The following is a 12,637-nucleotide window of genomic DNA, read 5'->3' on the forward strand; positions in this document are numbered from 1 at the left end:
CAATGGAATACTACGCAGCAGAAAGAAAAAAATAACTACTAAACTTCGCAACAGCATGGATGGAACTAGAGAGCATTACGCTAAGCGAAATAAGCCAGGGGGTGAAAGACAAATACCATATGATCTCACCTATAAGCGGAACCTAACCAACAATACAAAGATGCAAGGAAAATAAGACCAGCAACACTGAAAGGAGAAGAAATCAACAGAGAGAACAGAGAAGGAAGAAGTGGGGGGCAGGGAGAAGGAAGGGAAGGGGAAAGTCAAGGAACATATAGCAAGGACTCATGGACAACACCAAAGGGGAAGAGCTGAGGGAGGGAAGGGGCAAGGGAAAGTGGTGGGGGGTTGGCAGAGACAAATGTATTTGAAAAAAATAAATTTAAATAAATTTTTTTAAAAAAGAAGGTGTTTCTAGAATAAAAAATACAATAGCAGAGATGGTGCTGAGAGAGGGTCCAATATACCTCACTGGGGAGGAAAAGAAAGGGCAATCTTGGAATTCTCAACCAAGTAGACATAATCAAGGGATTTAGAATACTAGCAATGCAGAAATAGCAAACATCAAATGTGAACATTATCATACATGCTCAATAGTTCCTCCCAAGTCTTTTATATAGTCAATAAAATTAAGGAGCTGGAGGCTCCTCAATTAGCCAAGGTTAGGGTCCTTTCTGGACTAGAGCTGCTACAGAATCAGCTACACCCCCCCTAAGTAGTAGAGCTACCTGAGATTAGTGATCAGGGTTTATTTCATTGTTGAGAAGGGTGTTGATATAAGATCCAAGCAGAATCCAAAGAATATGAAGGTTAAGCTCTTACCTGGAATGAGTCTCCTTGAATTCAAATTCTGAGTTCACCAACTAACACTTTGAGTAAATAATTTAATATTCCTTAGCCTCAATTTTATTTTCTATAAAATGGGAAAAATAGTCCTTATTTTGTATTACAGTTAGTCCTCACTTGGCATATTTCTGACATACACACATTTTACTTACCACAATGCAGTTAAAAAACACAGTTCTGCAATGAGATTGTTATCATGGTACATTATTTGTGAGTAATGCACAAAGGACAAGTTTTGCTAGCTCTTTAGTCCACAAGCAATCGCATAAATAATGATGAGCATTATGGCCAGTGGTGAGTCACACGACTTCTCTCAAGGTCTGTTGGTGACCATTCACTTTGCATCTGTTATTCAATTCATGAACAAACAACAAAGCGTGTAGTTGTGTTGCCTCCTTGTTCCTAGTGATACAAATATGGCATTTTAGAAAATGTGGATAGTTGAAAGGGGGATTTGGGCAACAACAAGGAACATGCATTAAAGAATTGAGAAGTGTTAACACTGAAAATAAAATTAAAACTTAATGAAATGGAGTTACACAGAACAGATAGCTGATCTTGATAGTGTTGATCCTGCTGCCCTTCAAGTGATTCGATATGAAGCGAGAGAAACTTAGTGAAGGCAAGCTTATCAACATAAATAAGACAATTGGTTGTAACAAATAAGATGAAGGTGTCCCAGAGGAATGACAGACAATTCTACATTCAAGACACACTCCCAGATATTTCATGACAGTGAAAGTATAAAAGCTAAAATGTTAGAACATGATTTGAACTGAGGAAGAAGTATGACAATTCTCCAGGGCTGAGAGCAGTTCATTGATTACCCCATGATGTAAGCAGGATAATAAAAATTGTTATGTAATAATAACAGGGTAACAATTACAGGGTAATAATTATGTAATAATTTTTTTAAATGTTAGTTCATGCCTTTTATTAACCCATATACAATTACTTGTCTTCTGGTTTGTTAAAGCAATAGGTCAGACATTTGCCACAATAGTGTCTGTCAAAGTGGCTGGCGATAAAAACTCCAGCACCACATTCATCTGAAGGACACTCCCGACAAAGGCGACTGATTTTGCCATTCTCATCCATTTTGTAGTATTCAGGACAGCCAGCTTAACCTTCTTTCTCTTATGCTTATTCTTCTTGGGAGTGGTATAAGACTTCTTCTTTTTCTTAGCACCACCACAAAGTCTCAATACAAGATGAAGAGTAGACTCCTTTTGAATGTTGTAGTCAGACAAAGTACGTCCATCTTCCAGTTGCTTTCCAGCAAAGATCAGTCTTTGCTGATCAGGAGGAATTCCTTCCTTATCCTGGATCTTGGCCTTCACATTTTCTATTGTATCCGAGAGTTCAACCTCGAGAGCTTCACACATGCTGTCACAACAAATACCCATTGTAGCTGAGCAGAGATTTCAGACTCAGCACTGAGATGGTTACAGGGATACATTCTTCTGACTGTAGCAAAAGCTGATTAGAAGAAGTCAAGCACTGCTCAAACTATTCTTGTTAAGTATTTTGGGAAATAAATCAAAACCTTATATTTGCCTTTATTTATAAGTAAACTTGGTGGGTATAGACAAATAGTCCTATAATAGTTAAGCGGAGAAAGTGAGAGAAATGTTACAAAACCAAACAAGTGCACCAAGTGTTTCTATTATTTCTAATTCATGTGAAATAGGTATTATTTTTACTATTTCCTAATCCCTATACATTTAAGACAACCAAAAAAAGGTTTATAATATTTGAAAGTGATTTTTTTAAAGTCACAAAATAATTGCACTTGTTCTCAGTGATTATTGAGTCTACTTTGCACAGTTACAAATGTCACAAGGAAAAACAGCCTGTATTACTGTGAAGATTAAATAACATAAACTATGTAAAATGGATACCACTACAGTTTGCCCATAGTAAATGAGGATTAAGAAAAATAACAGTAATAGTAAAATAATAGTAATACTAAAAATTGAACAAATAATAATAATGACACTCATTATTATTACTAATAGATCTGATTATAAGGTGATTGTTGGAGACACGAGGTATCAGGTGATGAAACTTATAGGTCCTGCTTTACCCATTTGCCCCACACTTCATTCTCTACTCAGATTATCAGTCACAGGCTAGTAAGTCCTGAACTTATGGAAAGGCAATGGAAGTAAAAGCAAACACGAATGAGACTACATCAACATAAATAGCCTCTCCACAATTAAAAAAAAAAAGTAAACAAAACAGAAAGGCAACCAACCAAATGGGAGAAGATATTTGCAAACAATATCTCCAATAAGGAGTTATTATCAAAGTATGTAAAGAAATCATACTAATCAACAACAACAACAACAAAAAACACCCCAACAATTTAATTAAAAAAATGGGCAGAGGACCTGAACAGACACTTCTCCCAAGAAGGCATACAAATAGTCAACAGAAATATGAAAGGATGTTCAACTTCCCTAGCTACTAGGGAAATGCAATCAGAACTATAAGGAGATACCACCTCACACCTGTTAAAGTGGCTATTACCAACAAGAGAAACAATTATAAGTGCTGGAAAGGTTTTGGAGAAAAGGGAACCCTCCTTCACTGCTGATGAGAATGTAAACTGGTATAGTTACTACCAAAAACAGTATGGAGTTTCCTTAAAAAATTAAGAATAGAGTCAACATATGACCCAGCAATTCCTCTTTTAGGTACCTACCCAAAAATAAGCCAGTCCGTGAAAGACAAATACCGTATGATATCACCTATAAGTGGAATCTATTCAACAAAATAAACTAATGAACAAAATAATTCACAGGAATGGAAAGAAGGAGCAGATTGAAAGTGACCACAGGGGATGGGGTAGGAGGAAAATGGTGAAAAGAAGGAGAAGGGACTAGACAAAGAACGTGTATGAATGACCTATGGACATGGACAACTGAGTCAGAATTGACTGTGGATGGAGGGATGGGATGGGAAAAAAAAGGCATTTATTTGTACACATACAATATATGTACTCCTGTGTTCATTGTAGCATTATTCACTGTGGCCAAGACATGGAAACACCTGAAGTGTCCTTTGATAGAGAAGTGGATAAAGAAGATGCAGTGCATATATACAATGGAATACTACTCAACCATAAGAAAAGATGAAATACCGCCATTTGTGGTAACATGAATGGACCTTGAGAATTGATTTCACTCATGTGTGGGAGATAAAACTGAAAGCAACAAATGAACAAACAAGACAAATAAACAAAAACGCATACATACAGACAACACTATGGTGCTTACCAGAGGAAAGGGAGTAGGGGAGTGTAGTATGGAGTAAAGGAGGCCAAATCTATGAAAAAGGAAAGAGATTTGATTTTGGTGGTAAACACACAATGCAGTGTACAGATGATGCATTATGAAATCATACACTTGAAACCTGTGCAATTTTATTAACCAATGTCATTCTAATAAATTTAATAATAATAAAAAAAAGGCCCAGGGATCCCAGGTTAAAAAAAAGGGGACTGACAGAATAAAAGTTTTCTACTGGCACCATCCTTTCTGCACTCTTCTCTCAGTGTAACAAATCTCTCATCAATTTCCTTCTTGTCTTCAATTGTTTTTGTTTGGTTTTGTTACTTATTTCTCTCACTTTCTCCAGTTAACTACTGTAGGACTGTTTTGCTATACCTACCAGGTTTATTTATAAGTAAAAGTAAATGTAATGTTCTTTTTGTTTCAAATAATGATATTGAATAATATTGAATCACTGGGCCTTTTAAATCAATAGAAAACTAATAGCCCTAATTTCACCAAACACCAAATCTTTTAAAGAAAAGGATATTTTTAACAATAGTATCAAATCCTCCTACATACTCTCCTTATTCAATAAGTTTCTTGGAAAAGCTCAACCTAAGATTAAAAGTTGTAGCTGAATTTCTGTGCAATTAATGGTTAGTCAAAAAATATCTACCTCTTCAAAAGAAGAAATATATTTATGTCCTAGTTGCTGCTGTTTATAAATTTCCCTTATATGACAGAAACAAAACAAAAACTAGAATGGTTTGGGTGTGATTAAATTAATCATATTGAGAGAAAGAGATTATCTTGGATTATCTGTATGGGAGCTAAATGCAAGCACATCTGTCCTTTTAAGTGCTAGGCAGAGGGAAATTTTACACACAGGAAAGAGAGGCACAATGTGACTTTGGAGGCAGAGATTAGAGCAATGTAGCCACAGGCAAGGAATGTTGACAGACTCCTGAAGCTGGAAGAGGCCAAGTACAGATGCTACCCTAGAGCTTCCAGTGGGAACTTGCCTGTTAACACCTCATTTTTGTCCCAGTTATACGTGTTTCATACTTCTGGACTTCAAAACTGTGAGAAAATACATTTCTGTTGTTTTATGAAATCAGGTTTGTTGTAAATTTTTACAGCAGACACAGGAAAGTAATATGTTAACTTCCTAGACTTTGCATGTTATCTCAAGTATTTTTTTTTTGTTTATAGAGCTAATTCAAATCCACAAACATGTTTAATGAGCACCTACTAAGTAATACAGAGTTGAATAAAACAGAGCTCCTGTCTTATAGATATGCTTATAGTCTAAACAAACAGGTGAATAGATGTATAAATTACAATACAGTATAATAATTCAAATTCTGAAAATTGGTTAAAACAGTAACATATTTACATAGTGGAATACTACTTGGCCACTTAAAATGAGGTTATAAACAAATGTATTGATATAGAAATATGTTCACATGTATTGATACATTAAAAAGACAGTACCATTAAAACATTTTGACAGTGCATTGAAAATGTTTAGGAAGTGTATGGTCGAAGGCATGATTCATAGTGTTCTCTGGCTGGTGGGTTCATAGTGATTATTTTCTCTTCCTTTTGTTTTGTGTTTTCCAATGTCCTGATTTTTAATAATGAGAAAATAATGCAAGTATTTTGTATTAAAATTTATCTGAATCCAGTGCCAGGTAGAAGCACTATCTGGATAAGAGCATAACACACAAGAGGGGTCTCAGAATACTAACCATGTAACGTCTTTTCCTCAAAGGTTCCAAGCAAAGTAAGAAAATTATACCTTTTAAAAACATGGGACTTGGCCACCTAGAAGAGTATATGTCATGTTTATTCAATGCTCAGATGCCATAAACCATTAAATTAATAACAGTTTTCAAAGAGAAAAATACTCATCACTAGATTAAATATGCATGTACCAATCTCCAAATATTATAATGAAATAAAGTCTATCTTATATTTCAGGAAATGCAATAATTTCAAAATGTAACATGCGTTTATTCTCTGCTCAAGTGTAAAGTGAAATTATTTGGATTAAACAGAAGCATCCCGGAGGTTTGTGTGAGTGTCCACTCTCCACAACCCTCTGCAAGGAATGGGAGAAAGAAGGATTGCTGCGCCCCTCCTGCAGTGTATCTTGTCCCTCCCTACCCTGTCCTCACTGCCCCCCACTTATGTTTCCACTTCTGCTTCACACATGCTGTCACAACAAACACTCATTGTAGCTGAGCAGAGATTTCAGACCCAGCACTGAGATGGTTACAGGGATACATTTTTCTGACTGTAGCAAAAGATGCTTTGAAATTCTACCTCGAGAGCATAGCCACTTATTGTCAATAGCTTTAGAAAGTATTTCTCAATTTGAAACCAAAATCACACTGTGAACACATCATCCTTTTTTAGCTTTATGAAGCAGATGGACTTTAAGCTGTTAAACCCTCAGGTAGAGACTAACATTAGTATCGACACTGAACTAAATTGGATTTTTTCCACTTTTGATTGAATCTAGTTTGTGAATTATAGCTTAGCCACATTAAACTGAGAACACCAACCATGAGAAGTGGCTATTGCTCAGAACTTGATTTCCTATTTCTGTTGGTCATTACCACCATTCATCTTGTGTTCTAAATTAGGACCTTTTGTGTTATTATAATGATGAGCTTCATTTTCCCAAGCATATAGTTACTGTTATGTATATAAAGGCTACATTAGTATAATTCTTTAAAGAATTAATTAGTCCCATTTTCAAGATGTGGAAACAGACACTCAGGTGATTTAGAAACTAGACCAAAGTAGGAGCATTTTAAATCAGTCTGGCTGACTTCTAACCCCAGCTATTTGTGACATATTAATGTCTGCACTGACATCCTGGCTCACCTGTGGCCGTGGGCAGATCTCTTGTTCTTTGCACCCACAGAATTAGGTTGAATAGTTACCTCTGAAGCACATAGGTATCAGGTTGGACAATTTGGAATGGAATTGGCCAGGAGGAATGATATGGCTCAAGGTCTAAGTCAGGAACTCTCACCAGTGTTATATGTGCATTCTTTTGAATGTGAGTCATTTGTTTTGACCTTAGGATAGAGCACTGAGTAATTAATTGCTTTTATTTTGCAAGAATTGTAACCAACTGTACTTATCATCAGTGACTGTGCCTGCCCTAGACTATCCACGGTCTCAAATGACCCATCTCTTTAGTTAAGTAAGAAGTGCCCACTCTAGGAGGGCACTAGGATTACAGCAGTGAACAAGACAGTTTAGAACCTGTACGAATAAGGCAAACAAGCAATTATTCTTGAGAATGAGAAAAATTGAGGACAGAGGAATTGGAGCAGTCTAGCGGAAGGGAGCAAACTAAATGAGCAATCTAAACAAGGATCAGAAGAGAACTTTCATAAGGAGCGACATTGTAGTCAAAACCTAAAGGGTGCTGGAAGTCAAACTGCCTTGAAAGAACAGCACTCCCAGCAATGTGAAAAACATATGTAAGGGCCAAATTGCATATAAGTACATAAATGTGTTAACAGGATTTCAAAGAGATTCAGAAAGGCTGAGGCCAAGTCTGGTCATGAGAGATTAGATGATTGGTGAATAATGATGTGGGATAGGTAGACAGAATCCTGATTATTGACATCTTTGTAAGATATTTAATCACAGAGCATTAACTTACTGTTGAAAATATATTGTCTTAAGCTAGGAAATGGTAATATCAGATTTTTATGGCACAGAATAAAACAGAGGACTAAAAAGTGCATGGATGCAAGGAGTCCAGTGAGAAGCTTGCAGTAGTGATCCACTATACAAAGATGGGAACATGACCTGGGTTTATGTCATTAAAAATGAAACAAAGTATGTAGGGTATGAAGGTCATAAGATTGACAAGATTTGTGATTGATTAAACATATTGAATGAGGGGAAGGAACGCCTATAGCCTGGATTGTTCATACCATGCCTGAAAAACAAATTATATTATCATTACAACTATACATCCCCATCAGATTGTGATCTTAAGTCTTGGACTTTAACACAGACTTGGGACTCATACACAATATGTTATGTTCATTCTGCTGTAATTAGTAGAAACCCCAAATCAGATGCACTTAATGAAGATGGATTTTATCTTAGATATCCAGAAGTCCAAAAAGATAAGTCTTAAAGTTAATTGATTTAGCTATTCCATTGTATCATCAGGTGTGTTCTTTCTTTCCATACTTCTTCCCTTATTTCTATAAAGATCAGCTTCATTCTAAGTCTTATTTTGTAGGTTTCACAAGATAGTTTTCTGAAGCAGTGAGAACAACATGCTTTCTTCTCATTTCCAGGGGAGGGTGGTGGCGAGGGGGCAGAAGCCTGGCTTCTCTTTCCCAGGAAATACAACATATTTTGGTGTGTGTCTCATGGGCCCAAATGGATATAAGTCCACTAATCTCTGACCAAATCTCTGTAGCAATTTTCATGGACACACTATGCCCAGATTTATTCTACTTCTCTGACAGCAGCACTTGCATTTGTGGATATGAACCGTACTCTATCTCTATGTCCATTATCAGGTGTAAGGATAAAGGATTCCCAACACCTTCACAATCTACACCTCTCTGGTTCCTTTAATACTCTGATTCTTTCTTGGATCAGAATCTGCATTAGAGAAAATGACCATTTTCTCTATTTAAATGTTTTTCAGAATAACAAAAGCCCTCATCCCTTGGATAATTTCTGTAGCACCTTAACTGGATTTTTGTTGTAGACCCACTTCTCTGCACATTTACTTCCTACCATATTCAGCCAGTAAATCCTTCAAGAGCTTCCAAATTTACCTGCTACATTAATCATATGAATGCCAAACTAAGACCATTTCTTTTTTTATTTATTTATTTTTTAAATACATTTGTCTCTGCCTCCCCGCCACCACTTTTAAGACCATTTCTTTAAGTCAGAGAATTGACTCTCCAGTTAGTCCTCTAATAGATTTCAAGTAAATTTCATCTGGGCATATGGCTAAAATCTGCTTCCTTATAGCTATACATAAGTGTAAGACTAAATTGCAGCCAAAGAAATAAAAGCTGTGTGTGTGTGTGTATGTGTGTAAAATGTATATATATATATATATATATATATATATATATATATATATATATATATATATTTTATCTTGAAGAGAAGCCCCATCTCACAGGATACAACAGAAACTATCTTGAAATCCTACACCTTTATAATCTTGTATGTATTATACCAGTTTGAATATTACATATTTTAATGGATTAAAATGAAATTATCAATTGAATAAATGGCTATTAGCTTTATTAGACTCTATGAAAAGACTTTGTGTTATTTCCCCTTTCTATTCCAGGCATTGCTTATAAAAAGACTCAAAAAGTGTTTGTTGAGTGTAAGAAGTATGTGCTGAATACTATATATCAAAGTGCTTTTATAATTCTCATTTAATGTTTGTTATAGTATAAAATTCATTTTCCAGACTATAACTTAGTAAGAACAGGGACCAGACTTATTTTATTTTGTGGCTGGTTTTGGTAAGAATAAAGGTTTCAGTAAATACCTTTGGAATCATTTAAATTGAAATTGTAGAATTTAGAATCATAAAACATCAAAATTGTAAGGAATCTGGGAAGTTACCTAAACTAATATTCCATTTTATAAAATGGAAATTTATACTTGGAAGTATATACTAATTAGCCTAAGATAACATTACTGGATGTGATGGAGATTAGATATATAACCTGATCTTCCAAGTTCAAATTCAGTGTTAAATGAACTTTGCTATGTGTTATGGGTTTCTACCAGTTTATGATCTAGTATTTCAGAGTTCACAATTTGTCTATATCATGTGTTAGGATCTATAGGTATTTTTAAAAAGAAAAAAAGAAAGATATTACTGGTCTCAAGTTTCTCTTGATCTTTTTTGCTATAATAAGACAGCCATCAAGAGAAAATCATTAGAAGTCAGAAAAAGAAACAAAAGTATAACAAGACACCCAATAGTAACATGCATCTCATCACTAAGATTAGAGTACTTTCTAATCATTAATGAAATGAATCACAAATGAATAAATATGATATATTTCCCCCAGAGTCCTTTCTGCCAATGTGGAGATAGAAATATGAATGCTGGCTTCCCCATGGAAAAATACCAGAAGACCCATATTTCTCTTTCTTAAAAACAAAACAAAAACCTTCATAAAAGAAAAGGACTCTATCTTTTTGTGTCCTACTTGACTTGGCCATGGTTAAGCAATAGGATTTTCTCAAACAAAAAATCTAGAAGTTTTTCTATGTCTAGCTCTAAATCTGTGCCCTGTCTTTAGCCATGTTACATTCCATGAAAAGTCTTTCAACATTTGTGAGCATCTACTGTGTGCTGGAGACTGTAATAGGTACTCCAATGGCGGGGTAGGGGGAGGTGATTAAAATGTGCTTCTAGCTTGCAGTGAGAAGATGGTTAAATAAGGACTCATAGAAAAGGCTAGTCACTTTCATATTCTGTATACATGCACAGTTCCAGGGAATCACAGAGGAGAGGCACAGAATTTGTCCTGAGATCAGAGACAAAGATAACTTCATAGGAGGCAAAATTTCTGAACTTAATTGTAGGAGGTAGGTAAACTGGAATCAGTTAGGCAAAGATGAAGGGTGGAATTCCGAGCTAAGGGAAAATGGCAGAGCAGAGGCAAAGAGGAGTAGATTCGGGGATGAGAGAGAGTAGGGAAAAATGTGTAAGAAGGATGGTTATAATAAAAGTAGGAGAGTAGGTATGAGCTAAGTCATGAAGATTCTCGTGTGCCAGAATGAGGGGCTTGAGATACAACCTGTAAGAACTGGATACAATAGCATGTGCTAACCAAGTAAACAACATGGACAAATATACAATAAAAAAAAAAGAAAAAGAAAAAAGTATTGAGCAACATGATAACATGATGGCTAGAATTAGATGGTGACATAAGGGTATTCCTAAAACCAATAATTCCTCTAAGAAGCTGTGGGAACAACCTAAATAAAGGATGGAAAAAGTTCTGGACTCAAAGTATGTAGAGCAGGGAAGGATACAGAAAATATTTATGTGGTAGAATAAATCAGATCCATGTTAACTAGATGAGAGAATGGTATAGAGGGCAGAGAAAAGGATGGGCCTGAACTATTATGTTTGTTTAATGTAAGAAAATGGTGCCAGTCATTAAAATAGAAACTCAGGAAGAGAAACAGCAGATTTTGAAGAGCAGATATTAAATTTGGACATATAGAAGGGACTGGAATTAGGGATTCAACACTGAACCAAACTCTGTTATTTAGTTAAGTGGCCTTGAGATAGATATTGAAACATTTTAGTCTCATCTTTCATTTGTCAAATGGTGTGTTTATGTCTTAGATATATAAACTAATGTCAAATTTGTAGCTATTGAATGTCTTAGATTTTTAATATTATAACCTGCAAGAGGACAATACTTAGCAGAATGTCCTCATCTAAGGTTTTCTTTGTTTAGTGACCAGAGATATGCCTTATAGATAATGGGGATTAACAAGCTTTTCTAAAGCCTGCATATTCCTTATTTTTCTTTACTTAGACATTTTACTTATAGATAGTAGCTTCCATCAGAAAAAGTAAAATGATGAATGTCAGTAAAAAAATCAAATATAAGCTAAAAAGATTACTCACCATTTGCACAAATTAAAATCAAAATTTAAATAATTTGTGCAGGCAAAAAAATGCATATTGTGACTGATTAAAGACAATAGTTAAGCTTCTATGCTTTAGAACAAATTTTTTTTCATCTTTGGAATGGAAATACAATAATGTAACAAATACTAAAAGATTTGTTCAATAGGGTACAGTGAGTAAAAATTTTAGGAAGAATCACAGTGAACACTTCCACTACAGTATTCTCTGGCCTTTGAGAACATGCATTTCTAGTGGAGCTAGCACATAATGTCCAAGCAAAAAAATGAAGAGAACATGTACCCAGATCCTGGTGAAAAAAACAAGAGCGAATGATACTGCAACAAAAGAACACTCGTGGGACCCCTCAGACAGACTTGAACTGACATGGCTGAGCCCATCCACTATTGAGTCACCACTATTGACATGATTTTCCTGGAACTGGATCCTCAGTCCCAAAACGCTCTGAAAAATTTAACTCAGTCATTAACTTACTTTGACTGATGTCAAAGTCTTCAGCTGAGAAATCATAGCTCCTGAGTCACTTAAGAGAGTTTGATTGGAAAGTCCCATTTTATATTGTGTATTTTTGAAACTCCAGGTATGGACATTTTTTTCTATGAGAAATGCACTTTTTTCTTCAGTAAGAAATGCCTATAATACAAACATGTTTGGAAGTGTTCAAGCTTGGTCTTGATCATCATTTATTCCAGAAAGACAATGCTACTACTTTGGTGGTGAGTCACGTAGCTAACAACATCCCTTCTATGCATTATTTTGTTTCTTCATCCATTTACACATTTATTCATGTGGACGCTCATTCATCCAG

The 12,637-nt window shown here is 35.3% G+C and overlaps 1 protein-coding gene and 1 pseudogene across 2 annotated transcripts in view; both read right to left on the reverse strand.

The window, feature by feature from the left end:
- Positions 1-12,637, reverse strand: part of CNTNAP5 (contactin associated protein family member 5) — a 1,056,232-nt gene that overhangs the window by 993,247 nt on the left and 50,348 nt on the right. The window lies entirely within an intron of this gene.
- Positions 1,798-2,231, reverse strand: LOC129071608 (ubiquitin-40S ribosomal protein S27a-like; annotated as a pseudogene).

The sequence above is a fragment of the Pteronotus mesoamericanus genome, unplaced genomic scaffold (genome assembly GCF_021234165.1).
Source record: "Pteronotus mesoamericanus isolate MK-2021 breed Mesoamerican mustached bat unplaced genomic scaffold, CSHL_Meso_final contig_27, whole genome shotgun sequence".
NCBI classification, from domain to species: domain Eukaryota; kingdom Metazoa; phylum Chordata; class Mammalia; order Chiroptera; family Mormoopidae; genus Pteronotus; species Pteronotus mesoamericanus.